The sequence below is a fragment of the Mustela nivalis genome, assembly GCF_964662115.1.
Source record: "Mustela nivalis genome assembly, chromosome: 7".
Lineage (NCBI taxonomy): Eukaryota > Metazoa > Chordata > Mammalia > Carnivora > Mustelidae > Mustela > Mustela nivalis.
In genome coordinates this window covers 35866011-35873976 of record NC_139026.1, presented here as the reverse complement: position 1 = coordinate 35873976, position 7966 = coordinate 35866011, and positions in this window count along the sequence as shown.

The window sequence follows — 7966 nt, the reverse complement described above, 5'->3', positions numbered from 1 at the left end:
CTGCCAGGTAGGACTTCCAACTTCTAAAAGTTAACTTTGTAACTCACATCAACTACAAAGGACTGCAAAGCTTGACACCAATTCAAGGGTACAGCCATGATTCTTAAAGGTCTAGACCTGGAGATCCATTTGGAAAAGTTTGGAATTAAGATGGTTTAGCCTATGGGCGCCTGGGTGGCTCAGTGGATTAAAGCCTCTGCCTTTGGCCCAAGTCATGATCCCAAGGTCCTGGGATGGAGCCCTCATTGGGCTCTCTGCTCAGCAGGGAGCCTGCTTCCCTTCCTCTCTCTCTGCCTGTCTCTCTGCCTACTTGTGATCTCTGTCTGTCAAATAAATAAATAAAATTTTAAGAAAAAAAAAAAAAGAGATGGTTTAGCCTAAAAAGAAAATTGCTTAAGTATGGGTCACACACTTGTAGTTTGAAGTCTTATTTTGTTTGGCCCAGACAGTGGGTTTTATTTGTTTTTAATATTTGAGTTAACTGTTGAACTTTTAAGTATTGGGAAATTACACTATAACAATTTGAATTGTCCTCATTTCTACATGTCAGTAATAAACTAAAGATGAGAGGCAGGCCCTTTTTCAATGGGGCAGGCCCTCTCTGGCTAAATTCTATTCCCAACACACATGATGGTTTTCTTCCTGCAACTACTAGTTACCATCACAGCTTATGACCAAGTTTTCCTGTGATAAAAAGGCTCTGTTTCAAGATGGGATCAGGAAGGAGACAAACTGTAAGAGACTCTTAATCTCACAAAACAAACTGAGGGTTGCCGGGGGCAGGGGTATAGGAAGTGGGTGGTGGGTTTATAGACATTGGGGAGGGTATGGGCTATGGTGAGTGCTGTGAAGTGTGTAAACCTGGCGATTCACAGACCTGTACCCCTGGGGCTAATAACACATTATATGTTTATTTAAAAAATTAAAAATTTATAAATTAAAAAAATAATAATTAATTAAAATTTTTTAAAGGCTCTGTTTCCATGGTGTTATTCAAAGTAGAAAAAGGAACTGAGTTTGAGAAGCCAGTGTTCCTCTTTCAGTGATGTTTCTAATTAGCCCCAAGGATATTAGACCTCATGACCCTGAGGTGGCAGAATATTCATTTGAGGATAGTTATCCACTCCCCTGACTTTCAAATTGGAATTAAGATAGGAGTCCAAGTGTAGTTATTTCAACCTTTACATTTCTTTTACCTTATCCCTTGCAGTAATAGCCTAGTATTTTGAAGCCCAGATTCTGCAGCTAGACTGCATCGGTTCAATTCCCCACTTTGCTACTTATAATCAGGTGTCCTTGGTCGAGCTACTTAATTAATTCTCTAGGCCTCACTTTCCTCAACTGTAAAAGGCAGATAAAGATAGGTCCTACCTATAGAGTTGTTGTGACGATTCCTTGAGTCTAGGTATGGAGAGCACTGAAAACAGGGCCTGATAGGTACAATGTGCCACAAGAGTGTTAACTGTTGTGGTTTTTTTTTCATTTTCTGATTGTGCTAATGTATAATTTATTTTATGTTGGTCACATAACCTCCTAATTTCTAAGTGACTGATAAAAAGAAACTCATCATGATGTCTGACCTTCACACACACTCTGTGCCTCTATGTGTCTGCACCAGCTCCAGGGGATTTGCATATTAAAGGAGGTAAATACCGACAGGGAATAGAACACATTCAGAAACCGGCAGGGACCTTAGAGATCATCTAGTCCAGGAGTTGGCACAACTTTTTCTCTAAAGAAACAGATTGTAAATATTTTGGTTATCGCCATATGGTTTCTATGGCAACTATGTGACTCCGCTGTAGCAGCACCAAAGCAGCCATAGATGATATGGAATGAATGGGTGTGGCTATATTCCAATAACAGTTTTCTTCATAGGCACTGAAATTTGAATTGTATATAATTTTTACATATCATGAATATACTTCTTTTGATTATTTTTCAACCATTTAAAAATGTGAAGAACTTTCTTAGCTCGCAGGCCATAAAAAAACAGGTGGACAGCGAACTTGGCTGAGCCCTGGTCTAACCCAAAGCTTGCACACCCCAGGGCTTTCACGTGGGAATTCCACTTCGGGATTTTTTTTTTGTTGAAAACTAAAGCTACCTGAACCCCACTCCAAACCCACTAAATAAAAATATCTGGGTAGTGGGCAATGGAATCTTCGCTGTGAACATGCTCGAGGAACCACACTTTGACAAACTACCCTAGGCCTTCACATGAATAGGGAGACTTCATGGCCCTCTTCCGAGATCTAGAAATAATTTACAAAGGTCAAGTATTACAAGTACCACATTGCAAAAGTGAATGGGATCACTCGTGTCCTAAATTATTTAATTTTTTACGTTCTTTTATCTTTATTATCAATTTCTTCTGTCAACAAAGGTCATTATTTTCTTCTGTGTTATAAGGATGTGGTAGCACCTTCAAATCACCCTGAAATAACTGCAAATTAGAGAATACTATTTCGTGTTTTATCAACATAAGAACATGTACATATTTTTGGACACATTCTTTGTGGTGACCAAAAAATACAATCTGAAAACAAATGGTCTGGTGAATAAATTCTGGTGCACACTCACTTGAAATATTATGCCTGTACCGCCCTGGAGGAGAGAGGTTCATTAAATACCAATAATGAACAAACAAACAAATTGCAGAGTAATATGTACAACATGATTCAGTTTTCATTAAAAAAGGAAATACACTGACATTAGTTACCTCAGGCAGATAAGACTGGAGGAGTAGTAGAGGATGAAAGACTATTTAAACTTCTTTAAACATATCTTTATTGTTTGACTTTTTATAGGAATAGTTTTAAAATAGAAAAATTTTAAGGTGTACATTGGAAACAAAATCTCTAATAACCTTCATAGTCTATTTGGGACAAGAATCCATTTCCCTGATAAGAAAGAGGTCTGCTTCTGAGACTCACCAACTCTGGTGAAGTGGAAAAAATTTAATTTATAATGTGAATCTGCCTGCAAAACTGCACAATTATCATCTTTTTTTCCCCAACTCAAGTCAGCAGTTTAAGAAAATCTTTGAAGTGGAATTCCATTATATAAATCTCGTTTAAAGTCAGGTAGAACCCTGGCTTCAAATAAGCCTTACTAAACACGTCAGAAAGAGGCAATCCATTCTGCTTTTCTGGCCTTTATTTTCAATACACAGAGTATAATTTTAATAGGCAGCCTAATGGTTTGCTTCATCACAGAAAGTTTCTTAGAAAAGTAATCCATCTATATTCTTGGTAATTACAGAGCTTCCCTTAGACTTCTACTTTGCACTAGTGTTTTTTCAGCACCAGATTTTCTAAGAATTGTGGAGAGCACCATTACCAAATGCTCATCTGAATCATTCTATTTCATTTGGGCACAACTGTCATTTCCGTGTAATTACATCTGAGCATTAGGTCACTGATGCTTTCTTAAGTAAAGAGAGAAAAGTAGATGAATCTAATAGATCTATGAAGTAGTTCAAAATTAAATATGCTCAAGTTCAAAGTGAAAATTTCTAGACGAAAAGGGAAACTTCTTTCTCTAATTGCAATTTACCCATTTGTTCACACATCTGTTCAGTGTTTACAGTGTAGGGACCTGCACTACTAAGTGCACACATGCTATTACCCAAAGAAGGCAGCTCCTCTTTTTCCTCCTTAGAAAAAGGAAGCTCCAGGAAGCTGGGTGACATGCGGTCACACACTGGTAGATGCAGAAGCAGAGATTTAATGCAGGTCAGCCTGTGTGTTCAGCAAACATGGCTGTAGCCCAGCACCAGTCACTATTCTAAGTATTCTATGAATATTCATATATCAAATCTTCAAAACTCCAAGAGTAGGGAGTCCATACCATTTACAGATGAGTACGTTCAGACAGAGGAAAATTATACAAATGACAGAGCTGGAATTGAACCCCATGCAGGCGGACTCCAGAGGCCTCTTTTTGAACCATCCCATTAGAGGCCTTTTCTGTCCTAAAGGCATTGTTGCCCACTACTGTGGTCTGCTTTGGAAGACAGACTAGTTCATAAGAACAGAACTGTGGCCTGAGTGCTAAAGTCAACAGCAGTGACTTTAGAATTCTGTCATATTAAGTGAACAAAAACCCAACCTACTGACTTGGGGTGAAAAAGGAGGAGAATTTCTTGAGTCATGCAATGGACTGTGTTGTTCAAGTGTTAAACCCTAACTCCCAATGGGATTATGTGGAGAAAGGGCCTATAAGAAGTTAATTAAGGTCAAATAAACTCATAAAGGTAGGGCCCTGACACAATAGGATTAGTGCCTTATAATAACCTGCCTGCCCTACCCTAACCCCCATCTTTCTCTGTCTTCCTGGGGACACACAAAAGGGAGGCTCTGTGAGCCGGATGACATCTGCCTGCAAGCCAAGAGAAGAGGTCTCAGAATGAACTTGGCCTCACTGCAACCTTGATCTTGGACTTCCAGCCTCCATTAGCATGAGAAACAAATTCCAATTGCTAACGCCCCCCAGTGTATGGTATTTGTTATGGCAGCCTGGAGCGGGCTAAAATACATTACAGCTCTGCAAAGTCTTGGGATTAATCTGATTACACACAGATGGATTCCGGAACTCAAATAATAATATTAGGCTCTCAATCCCTCCCTTCCTCTCCTGCTCTCCTTCGTACCCATTCTAGTTTTTGTTTCCTCTGAATTGACCACATTCTCAGGTCAGTGTCCTCTAAGTGCCCCCACCCCCACAGGCCAACGTAGTTATTCTCAGTCCCCAGCTGATCCTAGTCAACCCTAGTGCAGAATCCTAGTAAAATCCCAGGGATTTTAGAAGAGAAGAATGCTTCTCTTCACTGACAGTTCTGAGCCTTACTCGGCTAGCTTTGATCAGGTCCCTGAACCAGTGCCTATGGATTGGTTACTATTGCCCAGGTTGCTTCTTTCCCCTTTAGCAGGCAGCCTGGGATCAACCACCTTTGAGCCATCTGCTGGGAGTGAAGCAGGGTGTCTTCCCGGAAGAAAATCAAGGTGGCTGCACCGGAAGAGAAGAGGCCCTCCCGGCAGGCAACACTAGTAAGTCCACTACAGTGTTAGCAACCTTCGGCTAGGCCACTAATATTCAACGAGGCTGTGCACTGAAAGGACTTGGGGGTTTATTAAAAACTACAGATGCCAGAGACTTACCTCAGAAATCTTGATTACATACTTCTCAGAAGCCGTTCCAGGTTACAGAGACCAGGGACTCGACTCAGAGGTACTTTTCTTTTTTATTTGATAGCTTAATGAGATACAGTCTTTTGGGGTATAAGTTATTAGACACCAATGAGAGTGTAACATCGTGATTAAATATATATTTGGTCTTCATCCCTGTTTCTGGCACAGAGCTCTTAAACCCTTAGAATTTCCCAAGTGATAAAAAGTGATAGTGGTGTCTCGATATTCCTAGTGCACTCCTTTCAGACTCACCTGAGTTTGTGTTAATGATGTAATTTCTGAAGAGCATCTAAGGGTGGGGAGTGGGCTGGTGATTAGTTGCCAGGGTAACCGACCAAGAGGATTACAACTTTCAGTCCTACCCCTGACCTCCTGGGAGGGGAAAGGAGCTAGAGGTTGAATCACTCATCAATGTCCAGGGATTTAATTGATCATGCGTATGTAAAGAAGCCTCCATAAAAGCCCAGGAGTAGATTTGGAGGGCTTCTGGGTTGGTGAACACATGGAAATTTGGAAGAGTGACACCTGGATTGGGCATGGAAACTCCACGCCCTTTGCCCATTCCTTGCCCTCTGTATCTCTTTCATCTGACTGTTCCTGAATTACATATGTTTATACTGAACTGATGAACTGAACTAGTTAAGTTCAGTAATACTGAACTAGTTAAGTAAAATGTTTCTCTGAGTTCTGTGACGCAGCTTTAGAGAATTACTCCAGCCTCAGGAGGGGGACCTCTAATTTATAGCTGGTGGGTCAGAAGCACACGTGACATCCTAGGCTTGCACCTGGCATCTAACAAGGGGCAGGGTCATCATGTGAGACTGAACCCATACCGTTGGGATCTGATACTATCTCAGATGGATAGGGTCGGAATTAAGTTGAGTTGTAGGATTCACCCCCTGCCCCCGGTGTTGGAGAATGGCTTGTTGGTGGTGTGTACCCCATACATACACACTGGAACTGGTGACCAGAACTTGTAGAGAGACTCCCAATTCCACCATTTATTTGAAGTCTGTGTAAAACTCTCCTACTAAAATGCAGTTGTGTACAAAAAAGGTGCTCCTTTCCCTAAGAACTAGTAAGTACAAGAAATAAAATTGTCCTTTGAGAAACATTGTAAGATATGCAGGCATATCATGGATTGGAATATAAATAGGCAAAGCGAACTAAGAGAACAAAAATGGCGCTTAACACCAGCAGAACAACATGACATGATTCTTACTATTTAATTTTTTTGACTTATCATGTATACATGATGCTGATTATGTAAACTTCCAACAGGAAAAAAAAAAAAACTAACATATTTTTGGTCTACATGCAACTCTCTCCAAGTACTGATCAAGGCTAAATTTGCTAATATTAGGTCTCTTTATTTCTGGGGTTTATTTTGATTTTGGGTTTTGTTGCCTGTGTGAGAAATAAACATGGAAACAAAACCTAAATGAAGGCACAGAGTAAACAAGAAAAGGAAAAAATAATGTAAAGCATGGAAACGATGTGAAACCCCATTCTTCAGAACCGATGGATTTCCTAGACAAAGCAGCAGCATGGACATTCAGAGGAAAAGGAATGAAGTGAATCCCATTTATGATAGCATTTGGTTAGTCTGCAGGAGAGCCTAGACTGCTGTGAATATGCAGATTAACAGAGGTGAGAAATCTTGCTCTGAAACTGTTGGGGAGAAGAAATGGAAATGATCATTTAAGAAGCAGTGGGAAAATAGTTATGATATTCTCTTAACTGTGTGCAACAGAAAATAATTCTGGCCTTATACTTAAGGAGAAATGGAGTGTGTTGAAAGAATACAACTTGGGGGTGCCTGGGTGGCTCAGTGGATTAAAGCCGCTGCCTTTGGCTCAGGTCATGATCTCAGGGTCCTGGGATCAAGGCCTGAGATCGCATAGGACTCTCTGCTCAGCAGGAAGCCTGCTTCCTCCCTCTCTCTCTCTGCCTACCTCTCTGCCTACTTGTGATCTCTGTCTGTCAAATAAATAAATAAAATATTTAAAAAAGAAAAGAAAGAATTCAGCTTAGCTCAAAAGGTGTCAGAAAACTAGGCTTAGAATATGTTGCAGAAACAAGGTCAGACCAGAACCTAAATCATGCTACAAGCCAGTGTGATGACACCTCTCCTGTCACCGTAAGAATCCGGACCTTGCCATTTGCCCACTCAGCCCTAGGCCCTGGGTATCATGCCATATGTGTTCTGTGGCCCGTTTCACACATATTCGGCTTAAACAGTGATTTCCCAAGCAGCAACTGCCTCATATAAGGAAATCTAACTGTAACCAAATTGTTTGTATTTAACTTCTTTGAAGAATGTCTAATTATCCATACCTAATAAAAATGAAGATGCTTGTATCAAACAGTAATTCCAGTAATTCAGAGTATATGCCTTGGTGAAACTCAGTATGTACAAGGATCTACATATCCAAGGATATTTACTGAAAAATAATTGTCCTCGGGGTTCTTGGGTGGCTCGGTGGGTTAAGCCTCTGCCTTTGGCTCAGGTCATGATCTCAGAGTCCTGGGATCAAGCCCCAGGTCTGGCTCTCTGCTCAGCGGGGAACCTGCTTCCCCATTTCTCTCTGCCTGCCTCTCTGCTTACTTGTGATCCCTCTCTCTCTCTGTCAAATAAAAAAATAATTTTACAAAGAAAAAGAAAGATAATTGTCCTCTTCAGTTCTTTACCAGTGATTTATATGGAGATTTGAAAGACCACTAATAAAATGTCAAATAGCCAAAGCCAGGATTATTTAGAAAATAATAATCTG